Raw genomic sequence first — 12,899 nt, 5'->3', positions numbered from 1 at the left:
AAGTGTGTTCAGCTAGATTTGTTTAACTGGAGATGTAGCTAAATAAGTATTGCATTTAAAAATTGTGGAGTTGACTTAAGATTCCTGGATGCTTGTAGTAGCAACCAAACTCTGTCAATTAGCAGAACTTATCACTAACTACTGATTTATTTGTAAATCAGTGTAGTATTGTGTTTTAGGTTCTTAGATATCTATTTTGATTTTTCCTCTACATGCTTTTTAAAAATAAACTTTTAGAATAATTTTAGATTACAGAAAAGTTGTTAAGATTGTACAGAAGGTTTTCATATACCCCACATTCACTTTTCCTTACTATAAATATCTTACCTTAATGTGTTAACATTTGTCACAGTTAATGAACCAGTATTGACACATTATTATTAGTTAAAGTTCATACTCTATTCAGGTCTCAAGTTTTTTTTAACCTACTGTCCTTTCCCTGTTCCAGGATCCTAATTAGGATACCACATTACATTTAATCAACATGTGTCATTAGAGTTTTCTTGGGTGTGATAGTTTCTCACACCTTCCTTGCTTTTGATGACCTTGACGATTTTGAGGAGTACTGATTGGGTATTTTATAGAATGTCCCTCAGCTGGGATTTCTGATGTTTTGCTCATGACTAGGACTAGGGTTATGGCTTTTGGGAAGGAAGATCACAGAGGTAAAGTGCCATTTTCATTGCATCATATCAAGGGTCCTGTAATATTGCAATGTCATTCTGAATCTAACCACCTGGAGTTAGCACAGACTCCAGATTAAGGGCACAGTCCCCAACAAGACTGCCCATGCTTCAGATGCCAGTTGCAAGTTTGGGGTTACCCTGGCCACCTACACTTCTGACCAAATGGCTACAAACTCGTGGATTCCCACAAGCCCCTCAGGTTTGTAAGTTTACTACAAGAACTCACACACCTCAGGCAAGAATTGTACTTATCATTACAGCTTTATTATAAAGGATATAATTCAGGACTGGCCAAGTGAAAAGGCACATAGGGGGAAAAGACACGGAGCTTCCCTGTTCTCTCCCCATGGAATTAGGGTGCATCACCCTCCTGGTACATCATGTGCTCACCAACCAGGAAGCTCCTCTGAGCTTTTATATTGGGACATGATTGAATCACTGACCATGTGATTGAACTCAATTTCTAGTATACCTCCCCTCCATGGACGGGGTCCGGCGGGCTCAAAGCCCCAACCCTCTAATCACATGGTTGCTCTCTCTGGCAGGGCCAGCTTCCATCCTAAATTCTCTTATTAGCATAAACTCAGGTAAGGTCCAAGGGACTCATGAATGACAAAGACACTCCTACCACATAGGAAATTCCAAGGATTTAGTCTTGCTCCCAGGAACCAGGGATAAAGTCCAGTTAAGTTCTTTATTAAATAACAGGTGCCTACTGTCAGCATGGCCTCACTGTTGGTGCTGACCTTGAGCATGTGGCTGAAGTAGTGTTTGTCTCTTCTCTACTGAAGTTTCTTTCCCTCTACCCTTTTCATACTGTACTCTTTTATTGGAGAATGACATTACTTACATTCTTTTGAATCATTTTTGTTTTCTCCTGACTCCTTGTTTTAACTTTATTTTTGGAAATCCTATTACTAGTCAGTGCTCATTCCCATTTAGACTTGGGTGGGATTACCAAGATCTAGAAGCTCTAAATCAGAACCTGCCTATACTCTTGCACAGAAGATAAAAACACAGAAGATAAAAATAGAGCTTTAAGTAAAAATTGCAGTTGCAAAGACCGCAAGTGTTTCTTTTTTGATAACACTCAGAATACTTGAAGGGATAGAATTATCTCATGTGAGATAGAGAAGTGCAGCTCGGAGAACTGTAGGAAGCTTTAGAAAAGAGCAAGAGAAACTATGATTTTGACGTCATATTTTCATCTCAATTTTTATTTTGGAAATTTAACACTGGAATTCTGTCTTTCAAAGGCCTGGGATATCTTTTTTTCTTACCAGCATTTTATTATAAAAAATTCAAACATATAGCGAAGTTGGAAGAATTTTACAGTGAAATCTATTCATACCACCTAGATTTACTATTAACTTTTTTAAAAAAGTCTTTATTTTTCTTAATGGAGACACTGGGGATTGAACCCAGGACCTCATGCACAACAAGCATGTGCACTACCACTGAGCTATACCCCTCACCCTACTGTTAACTTTTTACTGTTCTTGTTCTATCATATATTCATCTGTTTATCCCTTTAGCCATCTATTAACCCATCTAATTTTCTGATGCATTTTAAAGTTAATTGCAGGTATCAGTATACTTCTCCCCAAATACTCCACTCAGTCTGTGTATCAATAACTAGAGTTCAATACCATTTTTAAAATGTGAAATTTACATGTGATGAAATGTGCAAATCTTAAGTGTATGTTCACTGAGTTTTACCTATATGCATGGGTAGCCCAAACCACGAAGACAATATGGAACGTTACCATCACTCCATAAAAGTTCCCTCATGCCCTTTTCCAAATAATCCCTGCCTTCACCTCCTCCTCTGGAATCACTGTTCTAATTTTTACTTTACCATAGATTAGTTTTGCCTGTTCTAGAATTTAATGTAAATGGAATCATACACTATGTACTTTCACATGTAAGGTTTCTTTCACTAGCATAATCTTTTTGAGATTTATCTATGTTGTTGTATGTTTGTTCCTTATCATTGCCTGTTACAAATACACAACAATGTAAAAATCCATTCTTCTATTTATGTACCTCTGAGCTATTTCCAATTTGGATCTATTATGAATAAAGCTGTTAAGATACACTTGCATTCAAGTCTTCAAGGAAAAAATGTTTTTTATTTCTCTTAGGTAAATGCCTAAGAGTGGAATTACTGGGTCAAAGTGTAGGTGTATATTTACGCTTTCAAACGCCAGACTCTTTTCCAAAGTGGTTATATCATTTTACATTTCCACCAATAGTGTAAAAAAGTTTCAGTCACATTAAAACCTTGTCAGTGTTTGGGTTTGTCATTCTTTTAAATTTTAGCCATTCTAGTGGGTATGCTGTAACTGATTTACCGTTGTAATTTTGTGTTTCCTTGTTGACTAATAATGTTGAATAGTTTTTTCATGTACTTATTGGCTGTTCATGTATCTTTACTGTTATGAAACATATTTTCAAACCTTTTGTCTATTTTTCAACTGGATTGTCTTTTTATTGTGAGTAGTGGTTTTTTTTTTTTTACAGTCTAGATCAGTGCTATACCACATAATTTTCTGTATAGTCTAATATATTAATTGTGAAATGTGGCTAGTGCAAATGAGAAAGTATTTTAATTGTATTTAATTTTAATTAGTTTAAATTAAAGTAGCTACACTGGCTAATGGCTACCATACTGGACACTGCAGTTCTAGATACCAGTCCTTTTCAGATACGTGTTTCATGAATATCTTCTCCTAATCTGTAGCTAGCCTATTTATTTTCTTAGTGATGTCTTTTGATGAGCAGAAGTTTTAAATTTTGATCAAGCTTAATTTTTCAACTTTTTCCTTAATGGTTATTGTGTTCTATGACCTGAGAAACTTTTGAATACTCCTAAGTCATGATTTTTATGTGTGGGTTTATTATCCACCTTGATAGTGTTTGGTGGGAATCAGGGTTATTTGAGTATCATTGTTAAAAAGACTTTACTGATTGGATGCTTTGACACCTTTTCAAAAAACAAAAAACTGTATAAGTGTGGATATGTTTCTATTCTCTCTATTCTTTTTCATTGATCTATTTATTGAACTTCATGCCCTTACTACACTGTTTTGATTACTATAGTTTTGTTGGAAGTCGTTAAAGTCAGAAATCCTCCAATTTTGTTCTTTTTCAAGATTGTTATGAGTATTTTAGTTCTTTTGAATTGCTATATAAATTTTAGAGTCAGCTTGGTAATTGTTGGGATTGTGACTGTTATTTTGTTAAATCTATAGATTGTAGACATGATGAAAGAAATGTTTGATATTTTTCATCTGAAATTTTTAGGAATGAGTGTCTAAATAGGTTGATGTATTTTAATACTTTGTCAACAAAGAAAACAGGGTCTTCTATGACTCAGGTCAGAAGAGAACCTATAATAGTCTGTTTCTTCCATTTTGTATTATTTACTCAGAAGGGACTTTGGACCGTAATTTCCTTGGCAGAATCTGAGTTTAGAATTGCAGACTCTTTGGAGCATGAAAAGTCAAGAATCTAGGTTCCAAATGATGGAATAGAAACCATTTCCAAGATGAACTAATGATGCTAAATGTGAAAAATCCATGTATTATTCTTTGGTTAATGTCCTATTTAAGGAAAGCAATAAACCTGGTGATTTTTCTGCTCTGCAGCATCTCTAAACTATTTTGCCTTGTCTTTTCTCAAAATTATTTTAGGAAAAGTGAAGCTACACAACTTTGTTCTCTTCAATTTTTATTTTAATTCACTATGAGCTTAGAATATAAATCTACAGATCGTTTACTTTAATTTCTTCATGTTGCAAATGAAGAAATAGGGTTAAGTGATTTGTTCAAGATCACATAGCTAGTTAGTAGCAGAGTCCTGACAATATTCTAGGCTTTCCAACCTCTCTACTCCACTGATATTTCCACAATGCCTTGCTGTCATAGTAGCTAACCAGTGAGTAACTCCTGAGCCCCTACAGTGTGCCTAGCACTGGGCTATGTATAGATGATATAAATTATCATTATGATTTAGCTGTGCTCCTCAAATACCATAGAGTCCTGTGTAAGAGACGACACAATTAGAAAACAGTAAAAAGCAATATGTAATTATGTTCCAAGTTAGGTAGAATTTAGAATACAGTGCTATGAATACATATAGGAGTAATATTGCACCTCATTTTGAATAAACCTGGATATGTTATGGCAATATTGAACTATAATTGAAAGCAGGTTGTACAAGAGAGACCTGAAACAGGCTAGCTTTGTTAAATGTAGAAAATGAATACAATCAAACTGCACCTTAAATTCATGCTCTGTTAAATAAAATTTTAACAACTGTTAAAGAAGGTGAAGATTGATATTTGATGAAATTATCAGAGAAGGCTTTATGGACGAAATAGGGTTTGAGACATAATTTCAAGAATTGATGGAATTACAAAAGGTGAATGGGATTATAAACTATTATAATTGGGATACAAACAATATTTTAATGAAAATTTAAGTACATTATAAATTAAAATGTAATTTCAATGCAGTTCAAGAGAGGGCCATTAAATATGTTTATGGGCTTCTGAAATAAATTACTTTTAACTAAAGCTAATGAAGTCTAAATTTACATAAGAAGATTCAAGTTGGAAAATGCCTACTGAATTAAGTAGGAATTCAGATTTCCTCCTGCAGAGGTGGTGCTCTTTTGCCCAAGTGCTTCTTCAAAGGATACCTGGTTCAAAAATAATGTTGTTTTTTCAACAGTATTCCTTAAAGGTAATGAGAGACCTGTATTTCCATTTTGCTTTCAACGATTTGCCCTAAAACAAATTTAACTTCTCTGACTCTGCATTTCCTCATTTCAAAATGGAATTAATAATAACTTTACTGTTAACCTCATGGAAGTTGTGAAACTTGAACAGGATAATGTGTGTGAAAATGCTTTGGAATCTTTCAGATAGAAGATTCAGTAACTAATAACAATTGTACAGATTATGGTCTAATGGAGATTCTATGAAGATATTTTTAGGGATCAATACTATAGGATTCTCTATAGCATTGATTTGAGTTGTCTCCGAAGATTCTAATAAGCACTACATGTTATATTTTTTCTGGGGTATAGATAACTATATATGTATGCAGTAGGATTAGTGGGATGTTTCATATGTACTGAATCATCTCTCATCAACTGGGCTGATTTATATCTATGCAGGTAGCTGTTATTTTAGAGTGTCATGGGGAAATTCTCGGTTGTATTACTTTTCATTTATACGTTATATGCAAAAAATTGCTTTCTTCCTACTTGTATCCAGATTAATTATATTACTGAAAAATGATGATGAGCTGCTAATGCAGACAGAATGGTGCTGCAACTCTAGTTTCTCAGATAATGGAAGACTATCACTGAGAGGAGAACAGAATTGTAGAACAGTAACACTGTATAATTTTTCTTTCACTGAGAAGTGAGTTCAGTTGTTACTAAGAAAAGCAGAACTTGGTTGGTCAGGCACAGAGTCTTCAGTTCACTGCCTCCATGTCCCTATTCTTTAGCATCTAATATTATAATATTATTTTATGGGGTTTGATAATTAATATTATAAAAATTAATAAATTATTAGTATTTAAATAATAACATCTAACTCTCAACAAAGGTTCAAAATATACAAAGGATTTAATTTCTTAACAAAATATGCATAGTTTTCATATGGCAAAATAGAATTGCCCTTTTATGTCAGTTATATTTCAATTAAAAAAAAAATAATTGCCTATAAGAAACTATACCTTGACTGTATTCTTACTGAAACCTGGATTACTGAGTAGTATTATGCTGCACAACCAATTACCATGACCTTAGTGGCTTAAAACAACACATTTATTACATTATCTCATGGTTTCAGTGGGGTCAGAATTCTGGGCACAATGTAACTGAGTCCTTTGTTTTGTGATCTCTCACAAGGCTGCAATCAAGGGGTCAGCCAGGGCTTGAGTCTTATTTGAAAGGTCAGCTGGGAAGGATCTTATGTGGTTGTTGGCAGAATTCAGTTCCTTGCAGGCTGTTGGACTGAGAACCTCAGTTCTTTGCTGGCTGTCAGCCATTCCTTGCCACATGGCCTTCTCCATAGACAATTCACAACATGGCAGCTTGCTTCATCAAATCTAGCCAGGAGGTCTCCTAGAAAGACAGAAGTTACAATCTTATGTAATGTATTCACAGAAGTGACATCCTATCACCTTTGTTGTATTCTGTTGGTTAGAACAGTTTCAGGTCTTGCTCCCACTCAAGGGCAGGGGATTATATAAGGCTGCGAATTCCAAGAGACAAGAATCATTTTGGGCTATCTTAGAGTCTGTTGGAAAAGAACTGATTAATTTGACATGTGAGATAAGCTGTAAAGAGAGATGCCCACTACGAAACTGTATTCAATTAATTTTATAATCCAGAAGGAATCCATGGGAATGGTATAATAGAATTTTCCAATTAGAAATACAGTATCACAAACAAACAAATGTTAACTACTAAGCACATTATTTTCTCTAACATTCTTACTGCTCTTTCTCCAGTGCTGTCAGCTGTGAAATAAGATAGCTTACATCAGACCCTGGAAAAGTGGTAAAGAGCTGCACTTCAGAAAAATATTAGAGAAAACTACAATCCCACATATATATGCATTTTATCAGCAAATGGTGTTCATTTTATTGTATTGATAAATGGTATCTATTTAAAATGGCATTCTCAACAGCACATGCCAGAATGTTCCCCTACAAAAATAGCTTGAGTTAAATAAAATAGTAATTATTGGACATGATTAGAAAATCACAAAAGAGAATCAATCTGGCATTAATGTAATAAGATTATTGACTTTGGTAATTGACAAAACTTCATCAGGTAATTAAAAGAGCTCTTTGTATTCCTAGCAAGTCAAAACACCAGCTATTAAACAATTTAGAACAGTTATGCACCAGATGAACATTTTTCGTGTAAAAACATTTTAATCTGTTTTGAAGACTAGTAAAGACAGGAAAAGCCTAAAATGGGAGAGATTTAATCATCACTTCAATAGTGTTTGGATTGCTGAGTTATGGTTAGTGGATGGCCTTAATAGGATTGAGAATAAATTCATTAGAACTAATGGATGGTCAGGAAAATCCTATTTTTATTTTTAAGCTGTAGAGGATGCCATGGAAAATGGACTCAAATACTGCCTGTGAGTTTTGTTGTTATGGACTGGAACACTTCATGCAGCTTAAGAGTTGTATGGAAGGTTGAAGACAAAGGTAACTTCATGCGTTTAAGTTTGCCAGTCTATCTTAGAGCAAATTGATATTATAACCCCTTGTATTGGTATTTCTGCCGTATCGTTGTAAATTAGAGTATAGATGTATTTTGAGAGATTATAGTGATTTGGGAAGAGTTCTTCACTTATATACATGGATAGAATAAATTTTGTGCCTGCAATATTTATGATATATCATGTATAACATCTATAGTTAATAGTATGTATAGTTAATAAATCCTGAGTAGGAAAGGTTAATAAATGAATTGACAAGCTTGCTACCACAATGCCAAGTAGACTAAGATATGTAAGCCACATGATTATAGAGGATATTCTCACATTGTGGTAGCAGCTTAAAACAGACAAAATTCTACATTATCTCCTTTTTCCTGAGGAAAATAGAACTTCATATTAGCTAAAGTGTAGGTTTGGTATCTTGATGGGGCTCTGCTTTGTCATTGTCCTTGGGATGTTCTCTAAACTGCACAGGAAAATTCTCTTCTGAATACAGAATGAAGTAAGGGTTTTAGCAAAATCTTGTAGAAACTTATGTCTTCTCATCTCTAGCATAGAAATTAAGTGTTGGAAGGATTTGGCTGAAAAAAAATACAGGTTTGGTATGTGGAGAAAATGAAACAAAAAGCAAAAGCATGGGAGTACTAAGGCCCTTGTGGGTAGCAAGTATTTGCCTGAGGTGACAAGCACTTTTTCAAAATCTGATAATGTGGCTTCTGTTTCAGGATAGGATCTTCTTTGAAGCTTTAAGCATTAAATAGAGACTATATTCAGTTATAATATGAGCCCTTTACCTTTGTCCAAGGATTCAGTTCAATCTTATAAACCAGAAATTCAAATGTCAAATCACCCATGATTTATCCAGCTTTGGACATTGGCATTTAGAAACCCATTGTGTCTCATTCTAGAGGGGGGTTTTTAGTCATTTGCAGGCATATTCTCAGCTTATCCAGTCTAAGAATATACAGGTATCCCCCTTCTTTATAAAAGTTTGCTTTATGCTTCTCTGCTTTTATGAGAGACCTACATAAGTACCTATTTTTGCTAAGTGAAAAAAACCTATAAAGGATTTTTGCTTTTATGGAAAAAAGGTGAAAAGTGAAAATAGCATTCAGCATTTGTTTTGCAGCAAGTAGCTATACAGGCAGTGCCCCTCCAGCCCCAGCAGCGAGAGTGGTTCCCCAGGCTCCTTCCCTGGGAACTACCCTCAGCATCTCAGCGTCACATTGCCATAGCTTTGAACTGTTTCTGTGAGCATCTGTACTTTCTTTTGATTTATGTTGTGCTTCCATTAGTAATATGTGTCCCAAGGTAATTAGTTCTTTGCCTTACACCATTTCAGCTTACAAAAGGTTTCATAGAACGTTCTACTTTCAGATAGTGGAGGAAACTTGTCCATACATTTGCTTTGTGTAATTAAAAAAAATAAGAACGAGAAGCTTCTTTGGCAGGACGACTTTATGTGAGCTAAGGTATTGAAAAGCCAACAAAGTCTTTGATATGGGAAAATCCACAAATTTTCTAGACCAGGTTTCCTACAGAGAGACTGGCTCATTGGGAAGCTCTTCGCCTGAGCAGAATTACTCTATATTTTAATGTTAACATTTATATTAGATGTAGATAAAAGCCAGTTTCATGCTTAGTCATGAGCAGAGAGGTCTGCAAATAAATCACACTATGGGGCAAAGTAGGGTCAATTAATGTGGTTGTCATTTAGACAAGTCTCTAGATGGGATGAGGTGTTCATTTCACTGAGCCCTTTGGACAGGATGAAAGATTCAGTTGGGGACAATAACCTCAAACTGAAGAACTAGCACTAGTTATTGAGCTTTATTTAGAATAGTCAGCAGAGACTGGAAACTGTCCACAACACCCTATTTTTCCTTAATGAGTTGAACAAAGGAGTGAAACACTTTGGCAGTCCCTGAGGCTCATGGGCAGGGAATAAGGCAGGCTTCTCATTTGTGTGGGTATCTGAACTTTTAGTGAGTCCTTGATTAACCTGAGGAGGATATATACATATATATAAATTTTTTTTTTTTGAGGGAGGGTAATCTAGCAGGTACAAATACTTCTTTTCTAGAAAACAATACAGATATTACCCTATACATAGGGAACATTCAAAAGAATCCTTTGTTTTGATCAGTATTTGTAAATTTCTCTCAGGGTGGTAGAAACTTAATCTTAAGTATAGATTCCACCAGGGTTGTGCCTATGTGGCGTCCAGATGTAGACATCTGGATGGTTGTGAATTTAATCCTCAAGGTCTTTATCTATCCATACCAGCATCCACTGAGATGCCACGTACTTAACCATGCAGATTGTTGCCAAGTCTTACCATTTTCTTGACCTTAAGCCCTCTTTAAGGATCAGCTTTCTCTCAGCCACTCCTGTGGCTCTTTTTAAGGGACAAATGCTATGAGGCTCCCTCAGAGTGGCTGCCTCAGACTGTCTGCCTAAACACAACACTCAGCCACTTTTATTCTGTGCACTGAGCTCTATCTGGGAATGGGGGCATTGATTTTCTTATTCTCACATCCCCCAAACTGATTTGGGCCTCTATTGTTTCCCTTCCTCACTGGGGCTGAATCTTGGGTGAACAGGGAAGAGGTAGTCAAAGTGTATGGGGTTCCTTCTTAGGAGTTGTACTAGGCACAGATTATTTTAGCTTCAAATAAAAGAAAGCATAAACAGCAGTGGTTTTAACAATTAATTATCTCACACAAAAAGAAGTCTGGAGACACAGGCCAGGACTGGCATAGTGGCTTAACTATATCACCAGGAATTCATCTTCCTGCCATACTTCCACTTCATTACTCTCAGCTGTTTTTTAAGTTCTTGGAGAAAGAATATGATTGGTCCAATTTTGGTTATATATCAATCTTTAGTCCAATTTGTGACCATGGGGATTGGGTCAAATGACTCAGCAGTTTTCAGGAGCTAAGGGAGAATGCTCTTTTGAGAAGGGACCATGGGTTTGTGTGTGTGTGTGCGTGCGTGGCAGTGGTTTTTGGAGAAGAAACAATGGCCAGCTCTACTATTCTCTTGGTGTCCTAATCTGCTGAAAGGTAAATCAAAAGAACAATTCACTCATCCTACAAACATTCGTCTCACTTGTTCCTCCCCTCATGCTCTCTCTCAGAGAGTGTCAGTATCATTCATCTAGTTGCTCACTTCATAAACCTCTATATAACCAATAAGCGTCAAGATAGCTAACATTTATTGAATATGTGTACTATGTGATAGGTATTCTGTCCACATTATTTTGAATGCTACCTCATAACAACTGTACAAGTAGGTATTATGTATTTTATAGATAAGCAAAGTAAAATTGAGAGATAAGTCAAGCTTTAAACATCTCTTCTGGATTACTGCAGTAACCTCCTGCCTCTCTCTCCTGATCTTGCCCTCTCATCCATTTTCTGTCTGGCAGTCATAGTGGTATTTCTGAAACAGAAATCTGATCATGTTACTCTCCTGCTTAAAACCCTTCTACGGTTCCCTCAGGATAAAGTCCAAATTCCTTTGCATGATGTATAAAGCTTTTCATGATCCAGGCAACCTTCACTTTACCAATCTCTTCAGTCTTGCACCTCACATTCTGTCCTCAAGACACACAGATTATTTGCAGTTTTTAATAGTTCATTTCTTACCTCTGCACGATAAACAACTCTAGCCATTCTCCCTGCTGACTCCTACACATTATCCACACTCAGGATTCAGCTTTGATGTTATCCTATCCAGAAGCCTCCCTTATTGAATTCAGTGCCCGCCTCTCCTTTATACTTTTGTATCATTCAGTGCTTTTCTTCTATATTTATCACACCATACTAATTGTTTGTTAGCTTATTCTGTCTCTTGCACTGGATTATAAAGTCTTTGAGTAGAAAGATTATGTCTGGTTTAGTGTTGAAAATCCTAAAATTAGGGTAGTGCTTGGTGCATAGTAGTTGCTCTATAAATATTTGTTAAATGAATGAATCTTTGGTAGTAGTCTGGAAGAACTTGCAAAGCTACCTGGAGAAAGATATTCAGCATTTCTTGTTTAGTGAAATGGATCATTCTGACAGCTATTCCCCTTAGCCCTATTCTTTTGGCTTTTATTTTATAAAAATTGAGCAGATACAAATGTAAAAATTGATAAAATTAACTGTGAAAACATATCACAAAATAAAATTAGAAAGTGATATAAAACAGTAAGCTAAGAGTGTCAGACCTAGTGTAAGATAAAGCTGAATGAAGTAATAAGGTTGTGAGATTAGGGGAGAAAAAGCAAGGAATTGAACTTTTCTCAGAGCTTATTACTAAATTGAACATCCTTTGCTGATAATATCTCATTTAATTCTTTCACTAATCCTTTGAGGTTGCTATGTTATGCCTGTACTGAAGCTAAGGAAATAAAAGATCAGATTAGAGTAAAATAAACTGAATGATTATACAACAGACTCTCTACAGATAAGAAGCAAATAAATGAAAATCAACCATAGAAAATATTGTGGAGAATATGTGAGGGCAAACCACCCTATATCCTAAATGATCCTTTTGCTGGGCCTGGGTTCCTGTATCAGCTTTCCATGTTCCTCTCCTAAAGCGATTTCTTTCATTCTCATCTGCTTTGAATGTAGGGATACTTCCTTCCTTTTACCAGGATGAATTCCACCCTCTCCTTCAAGCTTTGTTTCACTTAAGTTGCTTCTTGAATGAATTTTACTTCATTAGACCTGCTTTCTGATTAAGCTAAACTTTTAACGAGCCCAGCAAAACACCCTTACTTCTCTTTCAGGGAATTGTCAGCAACACAGCAGTAAATATCAACACAAAGGGGACTACTACTGTAGATTTCTCAGGGAAAAAAACAAAAAAGATAAAATACTTAACAGCGGCAGTGTTTAAGTGACTATATTCTGCGCAGTGAGAACACCTGGAGTCATTTTTAACTTCCACTCTTTCCT

General features: G+C 35.6%; 1 non-coding gene across 1 annotated transcript; it reads right to left on the bottom strand.

Moving 5' to 3' along the window:
* Positions 1-2,086: 2,086 nt before the first annotated feature.
* On the bottom strand, positions 2,087-2,158 carry TRNAN-GUU (transfer RNA asparagine (anticodon GUU)). The gene has a single exon. It is a non-coding gene; the product is annotated as a tRNA-Asn (tRNA).
* Positions 2,159-12,899: the final 10,741 nt, after the last annotated feature.

Source organism: Camelus bactrianus, chromosome 6, assembly GCF_048773025.1.
Source record: "Camelus bactrianus isolate YW-2024 breed Bactrian camel chromosome 6, ASM4877302v1, whole genome shotgun sequence".
NCBI lineage: Eukaryota > Metazoa > Chordata > Mammalia > Artiodactyla > Camelidae > Camelus > Camelus bactrianus.
This window is presented reverse-complemented; position numbering and strand designations above follow the sequence as displayed.